The following is a 14,585-nucleotide window of genomic DNA, read 5'->3' on the forward strand; positions in this document are numbered from 1 at the left end:
TTGACGGCTGTTAGCCACCCTATGAAAATAAAATAAAATAAATATTTATCACCATACCAGATCTTGCAGTGTATTTAAAAATGGGAAACATAATTTATCTTCACGTACTTATGTTATAGATAATAAGCTGTTTTACTAAAAAGTAAACATCAAGACTCTTAGACTGTATTAAGAGTTTATGATAAACATAAAAACTCTCTCGATCACTACAAAATAACATGCTATTAAACAACAAAGAAAACAGATCCTACGCAGATCATAAAAAAGAGGTCATCGACCCACGCTATTGTGTCTGGAAAATATATTTTATATATTTGATTACTTAAAGCTTACTATTGGTACGTAAGTTAGATTGATATATTTATGTAAAACTTTATCCATGTGTTGTGGTTTACTGAAGTGCTTCTTCAGTAGCGCTGAGAACTTTATTTTTTAGGGTTCCGTGCCCAAAGGGTAAAACGGGACCTATATATAATAAATACTAAAAAACAAAAGAAAGTAAATATTTAAGGGGGTTCCCATGCAACAAACGCGATTCTTATATATGATGTGTTAATACGAAATAATAATACGGAACCCATCCTGCGCGTGTCTGACTCGCACTTGGCTGGTCTTCAGGTATTAAATGAGTCCAAGCCACCACGGACCGCTATGTACATTCAGTTCAAAAATCATCAGGTTTGGCATAAAAAATATATTCACTTCGAAAACATTTTTAAACTAGATCTTATTATAGCTACTATTTCTAGAATGTTTTTGAAAAATAACTATAGATAGTTAAGATGATTTAGCTGTCTGAAATGAAATTCTTTTATTTGCAAGAAATATTGTAATTAAGATGTTAATATAATATTACTAATAATCCAATATGTTTCGTCAATTGCATGACATGCAAAATATCGTATGATAGAGTTGTCAATAAGATCGTTATTGACCAACTATATCTACTTCCCTTTTTTGTAGAACTCCGCAAATTTTTTCGCTAATTGAATTATGCCTAAAGTACCAAAGTCTAGATATCAAATGGAACGCACAGAGACCGCCCATAAATTAGTAACTGCTTGTTATTTATAATATTAAATTATTCAATCTATTGTTTTGTTTCGTGAATTTATGAAAAATTCTTTATAGCGCTAAAAATACATAAAGTTACAATTTGTTTATAACAGTTTTGAAAGCACAATAAGGCGACCTGATTGCTATTCAGCGATCTGCTCCAGGTAACTACAGGTGTGGGAGATTTTATTTACATATAACTTGACATAAGGCTATAAATTAACATAATATAGGATATATTACACCCATACAAATATTTATGTAAATACAACTGACATTAATAGGAAAAAAAAGGATTTAACAGCTACAAAATAATAAGAAAAATATATTTTCACTAATATATTATAGTTGTACTATTATTTTACATTTTCACGAGATAAATTGTTCTAAGAAATAGTTTTTATTAAGTTTTTAAATACATTGAGCGTCTGTGCTTTTCTTTTAGAAATAGGTAGAGCCTTCCACAGTTTGATAGAGTCAACCACAAATGAATTCGAAAAAAGGTGGTAGTGAGATGAGGAACACTTAACATTAATTTAAATCGGTCTGAAACTAGTCAGTAAGAGTAAGAGTAAAGCCAATTATTATAAGTATGCTTATAATAATCCCTACACACACAAACTCACAGTTTACAGATAATGGGCACAGCATTGTAACGCAAACATTGCTGGTTACTGAGGCCGTTTTTGAAGTGAAAACTTCATTAGTGGCGTTGTGTACCTTTTTGGGATGGGTATGAAATGCTAAACTCGCGACAGGACGTGTCCTGTTACGTAATTCGTAAGACAGTCGTTGAAATTATGGGTTCAGTTGATTTCTGAGAGATAAACTTTTTAATGTAAAATTATTGTAATAGTTCTGAAGTGTTAATTATTTTATGTAGATTGTCACTTTTGTATACGAAAGAACAATAAATGAATATTGTATTGAACCACATAAATGCTGATACTTTATTCTGATAAATAAAGCAATTCGTTCGAAATTATTCGCTTACAATTCCAAAATATTCAAAAATCCACAACGTTATGTTAAAGTTCTTACTTCTGCCGACACTCCCGAAGTGCAACCCGTTTTTTGTTAGTATTTATGCATCTATACAGGTAAATCATCTTAGGTTGACTAAGACTTCCAGTATTTATTTAGTACACAATATGCGGGTACATTTCAAACATAAGAACGTTTGGAGATCAAAGTACACTGACAGTTACACCGACATTGTAGATAGTAATGCCTTGACAAAGATTCTTTTGCTACAAAAAATTACGTTCTTAGAACATCATTGGCTACAAATGTTGTGGTGAAAGGGAGTTCATCTTAATGTCATTTTCCTACAGTCAATAGACCGGTAAGTCGAAATTTCCTAGACCGAACATTTCCTAAGTAACTGTAACCATTTTATTAAACACTGACAGTACACTAACTGTCATACAATGTTTTTCGTGCAAATACAAACCTTACTGTTTCTATGATTTTAATAGAGTTATCAGCAAAATGGGTCATGAATAAATTTTGTCGATGGCACCACACAGTATGTACTCAAAGTTGTTTTAACTTCGCTTTAATTTTTTTTAATGTGTGTAATGTATATATTTTATAAAATATTAACTCAGCTGTTCGATTTTCATTTGTTGTATTTTATTTGTATTGTTATATTGTATTTATTATAATAAAGTAAAACACAATACATAATATGATTAAATTTGTTTCCTTTATAACTATCTATTTTATACAAATTTTATCTACTTTGCAATAACAATTTCTATAACTTTTTACGGCAAAATAATATCGCGATATGGTCATGCATATTTGTTAATAGCAGAAATGCTATCACCAGGTATTGAACAGAGGTTTTCATTACGCGTAGTGGCCGGTATCGTCTTTATAGTGTCATAAACGGGAAAATAACATTAAAGGTGACGCATAAAAAGACGACCTACGCCATTGCACTCCTGCCGTAGTCTCCCAACGATGTTGAAGTTTCATTTAAGCTCTTATTTATTTTAGTTTAGAAAATTGCAAGAGCAGACTACGTAATAGCGAAAAATGTATACAAACAATATAGTCACACTTAAAGTGACTGTTTTATATTGTTATTAATTAATAAGATTTTCTAGATACAATTGTTGTACTTACTTAATGTCATGTACGGAATAGACATTAGGTACCCACACCACTGTACCAACTGGTTATAACACAATCTGTTCAACATTAAATTTACATATCTACAAATAATAAAGCTAAACACCTTTCATCCTCTTTTATTTAATCAAGAATCCTATTTATTGAACAATTTCGAGAGCTTTTACCAACTGAGCCCACCGTCCGAGTGACACATCGAACATAAATCTTGCTATGTCTTTGTTCAACTATCAGATTATGGCTCCATCTACAGGATCTACTTTACAGTAACCTGCTCAACCCCAATAATTGAGATGTCATTTTATCAAATCTAAACAATTTGTTATTTTTATAGTGAAAGTTTGAGTCTTGCTTTGTCCATTTAATTTCGTTACAAATTTAATTATGCTAAATTGCTGTTGCGTCAGTACAACACTATAATTTCAAACAAGCGATCTATAGATGTTTTTGGAGATACAGTAGCACAAATTAAGAGAAACCTGACACTCTGATTAATAAAATGTAATGACCTAATTTATAATAAAAAACGCATTGACAAAATATATTGTACCTATATTGTATTTTAGTGATTATATTGAAGTGACTGTATTGTGGCTTGTAATGATAAGTGGAATTAATTTATCTTTTTATATTGTTTTAACATGTTAGCGTTATAGGACTTCAATATACTTTTATATAATTAACAACTAAATTGTTTGTATGTTAATGTGCATGATGTGTTCACCTGTAATTGCAGGAACACGATTTTTGAAATTTTGCTTTGTTACAATCTTATGAATTGTCTTGTGTATCCTGTGTTGGTGGACCTTCAATAAATAAATAAATTAATTAATCCCAGAAGTAAGGGATATCACTAAACTGTTTATTCAAAACACTGTCTATATTTAGTGAGTCATTGTCAATTATGTGACAGTTACTCCAGCCTGTTAATTGATGTAAACAAAACAGGAACTCCTAATGGAAGTAAGCTATCACTCCATTTAATTGTCCATATATGTGCTGAGGTTACCATGTTAATTGGAACTAATAATGTTGGCAGCGCCCCTTTATTGAACACAACCACAAATTGCAGCGCTAAAAGTTTATTACGATGCTAAAATATTAATGAACATCCAAACCTATTCTTACTATATAGATTGTCTTGACTAATCTCATAGTCGTATTGAAACTATCATGTTTATGAACATATATACAGGATGCAATCGAGAAGTGTGATCAGGCGATTGTTTCGTAACTATTACAGATATCAAAACACTTTAAACTTATATTGAAAGTTCGTTACCTTATCAGTAAAATGGCGTCAATATTTTTTTTTTAAATCAAACGAGAAGTATCCAAAATTTGGATATTAAACACTCTCATACATTTAGTATGAGATTAGTAAAAATGTCTTAAAAGGCTTAAAGTCATAAAAGGTATTCATTATCTCAAAATTAATTCCTTTAGAATTCTTTTTGATGTCCACTTCGGAAACAAATGGCGCTCTGATAGAGAAGATGCGACGCAAGAAACTGTCCCAGCATTCTTATTTTGCGCTCTTTTTAATAAAATATACAATATTGTACTGTCATTGTTATTGCTATAAAATAAATATTATCTAGTCCCAGGCTGTCCAATCACATAGATATTCAGCTCTGGAGTAGGTAGTAGGATTTACGACAGAGCCATTTTTTAATAAAACATTTAAATTTATTTATAGGTAATGCCTGAACATTTACCCATAAAGCTATTATGTATCTTATGAGGGCTACTAGTATTAGTTACAATCTCTTATTTCTATTGTTATAAAAATTAAAATCATTATTTAGACCAAAAAGACGACGGTTTTTGTGAACGTGAATAAAATTTTCATAAAATATGTACTGACAATGAACAGTCTTATTATTTATTTTTAACCGACTTCAAAAAAGGAGGAGGTTCTCAATAATTCGACGGTATTTTTTTTAATGTTTGTTACCTCAAAACTTTCGACTGGGTGAACCGATTTTGATAATTCTTTTTTTATTTGAAAGCTGGTGCTTCCCGTGTGGTCTCATTGTAATTTGGTCCAACAATGGCATCCATGAGAAAACTATAAAAGTCTTAAATTTGCAAAACATGCGTATAGCAAAATGGATGATAAATATACGACTATTTCAATATCGCGCCGAATCGATGATTCTTTTTTTATTGGAAAGGAAACAGAAATTATACTTCAAAAATAGTTTGGTGAGAGTTTGGTTAGGTTCTGATTACGGAATCCATGACAAAGTAACGGAACTCTTCAATTCTTAGGAGAAAATTAACGATACTCGGCCGAATCTTTTTTAACTAATCAGCATCTTATGCAAATAAGCCCCCCACTGGTGACTGAAATGTATTCAATTTTAGCAATATAATGTTTTTTATGGAAGACCATTTTTATGGTCCCATGATGTAACCGTCCTTTTAAAGCGTCTTATAAAATAAAAATAAATAATAATGTTATTAGTATTTAAAAGTAGTAGTCGCTTCTGTAGCGTAGGCCTCTCCTAAATCCTTCCAAACATCTCTTTCTCGTGCCGTCCGCATCCAATTTTGTTACTTTTCGTTCATTACTAACTGGCAACTATGGGGGGATGAATCAAATATCTAAAAAAACAAACCACAAGACATAACTAGTTTTTTTCGCCAGTCACAAATTAATTTTTACAATCATACGCCATTAAGTGAACAAGTAGAAGCTATTCCAAAAAATTAAAAAGTGCCTCTTAAATCTCTCTACCTTCTCCAAGCCGGCCGGTCACCGTGGAGGAGTCAGACCAAAACCTCGAAAGCGTCTAATAAACGTGCAAATAAATTCGCAAACCGAAATTGGTACGTGGCGGGTGAGGATCGAACCGGGGCACCGTGGTTAAAATCAACGGTTCAACTTATTGTGCTATTGTAGTTCTAGAATAGGGTTAATGTTATTTATTATTCAGACATGGCGTTTGTTCGTTCAATTTGTGTAAGACATTCATTAGATTAATTCTTAATTAAGAGACTATCCATTTCTACAAAGTTAGAGCGCTCTGTTGCAAGACGTTACTTTAGCAGGAATAAGGAACGCAGCTAATATGTTAGTCGGCAGAACAAAGTGCCTCGTTTGCACCAAGACCAATTGTCGGACAATGCATTAGTTAAATGGATACGCCTCTAGTGCTAACTTACTCCACAATCCCAACTGAAACTTGGATCAGTGCAGTTAGAATTCCGATAGCAAACACTCAGCTGCGGAATTAAATGTCAGACGTCAGATTAAAGAAATAATTTGCTTGGTTTTGATAGTTGAGGCAAATTGTACGATATTCTGGTATATCAAAGTATTATGGTTTTATTTTATGGAACAGGAGGACGAAATGTTAAACAATCACCACCGCCCACGTTCTATTGCTTCATCAGAGGAATTACAGGAGCGTTGCCGGCATTTTATAATCAAATCATCCCGGAAACAACGCACAAGGAAGCTCATTCCTTATCTTAGTTATACGTGAAAGGAAGTTGCAGAAAAACCGCACTGTATACGAAAGACATAAATGCAGGTTGTGGGGATGATATCTTAATTTGTGTCATGTGGCAGAACTTGTCACTTATCGGTATATTTTGGACTAAACGCACAATATCTTTATAAATTATGGCCTATGTGTTATTCTGATTTATATGCTATATAATTGTAAAGTTTCATTTAATTCCATTCAGTAGATTTTGTAATATAGTAACAAATATCCAAGCAAACTTAAGCGTTTATAATTTTATTTAGAATAAGAATATCCATATCAACTCATTTAGGAGTTAAACAAATAGGCGTGAAGACTACGTTCCTGATGGGGGTTTCATTTTTTAATTAATATGTAATATCTTACCTTAGATAGGTACATATTAACGGCATTAAACATTGATTAAACAGAGAAATTTAAAAAATTCAAGGGGTTTTGAGCTTCTTCTCTCTTCCCCTTAATCACTCTTTTACCGTACACTAAATTCTAATTCTATGTAATATAGAATCTCTTAATGCACTGTAAAAATTCTGAAAAATAAATCGAATAAGCTTAATAAAATAATTTAGGAGGCAATATCACTTTTGTTGCCGTGAGAGCTCCAAGCAATGTCACAACTGAGAGACAACGACACTAAATGCAATATTCAGAACGGTCCTGGGATGAGTCACAAGGGACGAACACAATAGTATATGCTGCTGATTGCTTCAACATCTCCTACAGGAATCTGGATACTTTGTTCACAACAAAAGCTTTTACATATTCTTCTTTGAGCTCAGTGAAACTTTTGTGAAACTTAGATTAGGTTTTCTCATTATTTTTTTCAAACCATATTCGCAGGTTTACTCCTTTTCTTTTCAGTTGAAAGTGATATTTAATCAGACAGAGTTAATTTATTATTATATTAATCAAATTAAAGTCACTTTATCCATTTTGGTCAAAGAAATAACACTTATGAATGCCAAAAATTTATTTTTTACCATTTGCTACCACTTCGGCAATGGTTGAGTTTTATGGAGAAGAAATGGCAAAAGCCTATTGCCACACTTTTAAATAAACTTATATAGCTTTATTGTTTCACAGATTTTTTTAATTACAATGAATATAAAGTGATTCAAAAAAATACTTAAATATTAAATACTCAATGAACTCCACGTGTAGGACTTAAAAATTGAATAAAAAAACACACAAAAGTTTTTGTACCTTTAGTAAATGCATCAATATATTATATTATAATAATATATGTAATAATATACTCTTTTGCAAAAAAAAACGGCACCTAGCTTAATAACCTGTTTCACTGGCATCTTCAGATTATTTCATAATTATAAGTAGCTATATATTAATTATTCAAACAAAACAAATCTTATAACTATATTTACATTATCATTACGTTGAAGCGTACCAAGAATACTGGCAGCATTACCGCGTTGGATAGCAAGGCTGATCCGTTGACCGAAATATCTGCCAGCGCTTGGGTTTCCAGTAGCCTTATTTAGGCGCGAAGATAGTATTTAGAACATTCTCCGCGCCTCTGGGCCCCACGGGTCAAGTGTCTCGACACCAAACGGCATAAAGATGTATGACTCACTGAGGCCAACATATTTGCGACGCTTGCTGTCTTCGGCAGTCGAAGCAGCAGCCCCAGCACCAACTGACGTAGGTAGCTTGTATTATGAAAAGTGAACCCAGACTGTAACAGCTAGTTGCTTATCTGTTCATTAAATAAAAAAGCAGGCTAAAAAGTAAAGTTTTTTTTTAACATAAAAGTGTAAAGAAAAGTTTTAATATAGAGTGTGGCCCCCTATTGCTAAATGACAGCTCGTATTCGTCTGGGCATGCTATCGATGCTATTCTTTGTTTCTTGTGGATTATGTTCCCACCGCGCAGCAAATACATTCCTTAGCTCCCTGATGGTTTGCGGAGTGGGCTGCACCGATCTTGTTCTTCGTTTTAGAATATTCCAAATGTACTTTATGGGATTCAGGTCAGGGATTCGAGCTAGCCAATCCAAACGACGAATCCCTACCTCTTCAATATACGTTGCCACATCACCAGAATTGTGAACGCGAGCGTTATCGTCAATGATATCCAAATTTTCTTCAAGAACCTTCAATGCGGGTTGTACGTAAGAAATTAGGAATGTACCAGTGTGAATTCAAAGTGCCGTTTTCTATGAAGACTAAATCCATACGGTTCATTAATCGCTGCCAAAACATAACTGAGCCTCCACCATTTAATACTTTTATGTAGCAATATACTAAAGAAAGTATATGACAAGCCGTGAATAATCATTTTATGATTTTAATTGATATTAAATGTTTTTATGTAGATTTTAATTTGCATGCATTTTTAATGGATAGGATCGTAAATTATTGTTTATGTCGTCTTTATATTAATTAAGTGCCAAATAAAGCAAATATTATAGATTAAGGGGCTATTTCTTCAAAGCAAACTTTTTTGTAAAACGCCTAAAATTACGCGGGATGAGTCACGATCGCACTTTTGTTACGAATATAATATTGTTTTATTTTATTATAATTCAATTGAACATTTTAAAGGTTTTTAAGCACGACTTTATGTTAAAATAATTCACATAGTACATTGATATATGAGAAAAAAATTAACAGTATTATGGTCGAGCAAAAATTAATTCATGACTCTTATACCCTAAAATATAATAAAACTAATATTCTTTCAAAGTGATATAAGAATGGAAAAATTGATTGCCGTAATAGGATAAAAGTTTTGGTGCACGTTAAAAGGGGTGCAGGAAATGATTTTTCTTCGGAAAAGGAGCAAAGGTCGAATGTTGTCAACCGTACATATTTGTTCACACAAGTCAAGGCATGCATGAAATCCTATTTTACGGCTCGTATCCTTCCGTTTAGAGCACCCTTTGAATATACCTTCCAATCCGAGGAGAATATCTTAGCCAAATGCTCTGCATCTGTCGTCACTAAATTCTTTAGAAATGTAGGAAGTATTCTTTTCGTTTAACTTATTATCAAAGAATTTATCTTACTTTTACTTAAGTGACAATATCTCAAGACCAGTTAATCGTAGTATACGAGATTCTTGTGTTGATGTTGTATCACCTTTCATATACTGTTGAATTTTGGACATAAATTATTGAATAATTTGATTTGATGTGTCCTTTGACTCAACAATAATTATCCCTATAGTATATCTGCAAAATAGTATTGTAGCGATGAGACTAAACCATGCACCTGTTTTACGGACGGCAGCATAAAATCATCTGTCTATCGCCCTACCCAATCAAATTGCTACTTTTCAACTATTTACGTATATATTTTAATTCTGAAGTAAAGTCCTTTTTTTTTCGACAATGTGAAGTTATAGCAACAGTTTAAAATAGATTTTTTACTTTGTTACGGTGGAGCAACATCATTCAATGGAAATTTACTACATATCCCGGTACCTAATTAGTAAGTAGTTAGTAATTATTATTAATTTTAATAATTACTTATTTATTACGAATATTATACATTTGATAAATATACTTGATCTGGTGATAAATACTGTTACAATTAAAAATAAACAAAATATGAAATATTTGAATTTGGAATCTGTTATTTTATATGATTGTTCATTGAGTTTTCTCATTTTGGCGCCAATACTTTGCGATATTAAGATGTAGTGGGGTGATAAAGAGAACCGAATCGCTGTGATTGCATTTCACAAAGTAGGTATGGAGCCAAATGCAATTTTGAAAACTCTCCATACGTAAAATATCAGTAAAATGTTTGTGAACCGGGCTACTAATAGGTACAGTATGACCTCCTCTGTTTGTGACAGAAAAAAATCTGGCCGTCCACGTAGTGTTCGTACGAAAAAGGTGGTCAAAGCAGTCAGAGAAAGAATTCGAAGAAATCCTGTCAGAAAGCAAAAGATTTTATCTCGGGCGATGAAGATAGTACCTAGAACCATGTCACGTATTTTAAAAGATGACTTAGGACATGCAGCCTATAAGAGATGTACTGGTCATTTCTTAACTGATAGTTTAAAAAAGTTAGTGGGTGGTAAAATAGTAACAACTACTGAAGCGGTAAGCAAAGAGAGTTCACAGAAAATTTTGATTAACGGAGGACTTTTTTTCCAATAGAGTACCATTTCAACAACCAAAATGACCGTATTTATGCTCAAAGCTCTGAGATTAGTCGACAGAGCAACGTAGGCACTATCCGACTTCAGTGATGGTTTGATGGGGTATAGAGTGACTGAGACATACATTTGTGAAAAAAGTATCAAAACGTGAGCACAAGTGTATCAAGATACCACTATTGAGAAGAAAGTGAGCCCCGTAACAACACCATGTTCAATAACCAAGACTGGTCCTTCAAGCAAGACTCAGCGCCGGGTCATAAAGCTCGGTCTACGCAGTCTTGGTTGGAAACGAACATTTCGGACTTCATCAGAGCTGAAGACTGGCCGTCGTCTAGTCCCGATGTTAATCCGCTGGATTATGATTTATGGTTAGTTTTAGAGAGTACGGCTCGCTCTTAACGCTATTATTATAGCAATCCAAATTATTATTTGGAGTCCCTAAAACAATCCGTACGATTGGCACTCAAGAATTTTCCCTTGGAAAGAGTGCGTGCTTCTATAGATAACTGGCCTCTTCGATTAAAGGACTGTATTGCAACTAATGGAGACCATTTCCAATAAGCTTTTTATATTTTTAATTATTTAATATTTATGTATTAAACTTACACACCGTAAAAGTGATAAAAATTATTTGCAATAGAATTTTTTTTTCTATGTTTCAGTATTTATGGCAAGACTTGGTATATTGGACTCCAAAGCCTTCTAATTTTTTTTTAATGAAAATAAGGAATGAGACGAGCAGAATCTTTAACTGATGATAATTGATACGCCCTGCCCATTATAATGAAGTACCGCTATGTATTCTTGAAAACCCAAAAATTCTGAGCGGCACTACAATTACGCTCGTCACCGTAGACATAAGGTGTTAAGTCTCATTTGCTCCGTAATTTCACAGCTACGGCGCCCATCACACCGAAACATAATAATGCTTACACATTACTGCTCCACGACAGAAATAGGCACCGTTGTGGGTCCCATAACCTAGCTGGCATCCTGTGCAAAGGAGCCTCCCACTGGTTTTTCCCACATTTTTTTAATATATATTTAGACTCCTTTCAATAATATTCTCGGGCAAGCCGATGAATTCTACCACAAATATAATTACTGACTCTAGGTACAATGTTTTTTTGTATCAAACAATTTTCTCAAATTAAATGTTTAAAATATTATGTTTTATTAAAAATATTATTAAGAGAATATAAAAATAAATCCTCTAATTAATATCACCTTTAGGTGGTCACATATCAGTAATATTGTATGAGACTGGACGATGTCAATTAATTAATTGCACATTAATTAGTTAATGCACCTCTGTGGTCTATTGCATAATAAATGATCACATTAACGGATGTATAATTAATTCACTTTGTTTCTTGAATAACAAAACTTAACAACACAGCGTGTCATAGTAAAATTTTAAATAATATTTAGTGCAATGCACGAACTATAGTCGAGTTGTCGAAGCTTTGTAGTATTTCTACATGTATGAAACATTAGTGCTACATACATTTTCATACTCAGATAGGACAAATTTAAAGTAAAAAATTTAAATAAAAGAAAGGAGACATTTGTTGGATCTAGGAATAGGCCGATCTCGAAATGCGGTGTTTAGTATTGTAACAACGATATAATCTGAATACTGAGAAATACGACAAGAATGTGAATGTCAAAATAACCTAAAAATCATAAAGATATTATATTAGTATAAAAGTGGGTTTTTTATATCAAGCTTATAATGAAAGCGTTTAGATTTTAAGGTAAACCTAATTGGATTTTGAATACCTATTTAAATAGTGGAAATTGCAATTGCAATCTTAACTCTTTCATAAGTCTATTGATAGCCTAGATATTATATTAGTATAAAAGTGGGTTTTTTATATCAAGCTTATAATGAAAGCGTTAAGATTTTAAGGTAAACCTACTTGGATTTTGATTACCTATTTAAATAGTGGAAATTGCAATTGCAATCTTAACTCTTTCATAAGTCTATTGATAGCCTAAATATTATATTAGTATAAAAGTGGGTTTATTATCAAGCTTATAATGAAAGCGTTTAGATTTTAAGGTAAACCTACTTGGATTTTGATTACTTATTTAAATAGTGGAAATTACAATTGCAATCTTAACTCTTTCATAAGTCTATTGATAGCCTAGATTGTTAAAGTAAGGACTTCAAACTGTTTATGTATACAGTAAGAAATAAAACACGATGTTTATGTTACAACATATTATAATAAATTAGATTGATTATTCAACAAGGAAGGACAACTCACACACATCATACAAAATACCAAATGCAGGCAACATTCAGCAAATGTAACTGTTAGTGCTGGGGATAATCAGAATATTAAGTTAATAAATATTGTTCACCAGAACATACAAGGTATCTCAAGTAAGGAATTAGAAATTGAACTGTTTTTGAGCTGCTGTAATATAGATATATTATGTATTACAGTACATTGGCGTAAATGTCATCAGCTCCAGTTAAGTTTTAGGGAACATAAAGTAGTCAGTTCGTTTTGTAGAAGTAGGATAATACGTGGAGGTTCCCTAATTATTATTAATAATAGATTAAAATCTCAAAATAGAAGAGATATTGTTAATCTCTCTATAGAACAACTAATTGAGATAGCTTGTATAGAACTAGAGCAATTTATTATTGTAAGTGTATACCGCCCCCCCACTGCATCATATGAACAATTCCAACATAGAATGGAGGAGGTACTACCAAAATTTAGCAAAACCAGCAAGTCAATTATAGTATGTGGAGATTTGAATATAAACTTGCTTGAACCTTCGGCCAATTGTACTAGCCTTAAACATTTATTTCAAAGTTTTAACAGTCCAGTAACTCCAGTTTAGTTTTAGGGAACATAAAATAGTTCGTTTTGTAGAAGTGGGGCAATAGGTGGAGTTTCCCTAATTATTGTTAATAACTGATTAAAATTCGATGGGGTCGAATATTAATATCAATCCGTCAAAAATCAATGATGCCATTCATTTTTGGTCGAGTTCCAGATTACACTGAAGTCTTTCCGTCTCCCAACTCTCATAATCAAATCTAGAGTTGAGCCAACCGGTTGTACTCGAGAAGAGTCCTAGGATTCCCGTAACACCATCATTCACGATATAGTTAATTTAATATAAATGCCTGCTGGTTTAAATTAACAAAGTAAACATAATTGATAATATTAAAATAAAAGTTGAGATATATAGAACACATCTAGTTTATTAATACCTTCTTTTGTAAGTTGGCTTCAGGTAATAAGAGTCATCGGAGCAAACCCATGGGAAATTTTCAAAATATCTACTCTAAACAAATCCTTGGCCTATTTTTCTAAGCCAAACAACTTTTTAAACAACAATTTCTTGATAACATGAAAGTTAAATTATCTTCTTCCCCCGCAGTATATTACATTGTCCTAGGATCATGAATCACTACTCTATAAGCATATAAATCGTGACGGTGAAGTAAAAACAGTAGCAGACAATGAGTTGTAATTAAAAGTAATAAATCTCTCGGCAGGTAACAAAAACTGAAAGAGCTTAATAAACGTCTCATGTCGGCAACGCGGCCGTGGGAGAAAACGCACGCGGTCGGTGCTATCCCGATCGTAGACTTCAGAGTAAAACCTATACAGAGAAACGACCTGCTCATTTGAACAACAAAAACAAAACAAAATATTATTTATTTTCAATATTTTAGTTAAACACAACCTGATCTTCCCTTTTAAGTTAGCAAAACTTGTGTTGGGGAGGACTGCT

The sequence above is a fragment of the Leptidea sinapis genome, chromosome 19 (genome assembly GCF_905404315.1).
Source record: "Leptidea sinapis chromosome 19, ilLepSina1.1, whole genome shotgun sequence".
Classification (NCBI taxonomy): Eukaryota; Metazoa; Arthropoda; class Insecta; order Lepidoptera; family Pieridae; genus Leptidea; species Leptidea sinapis.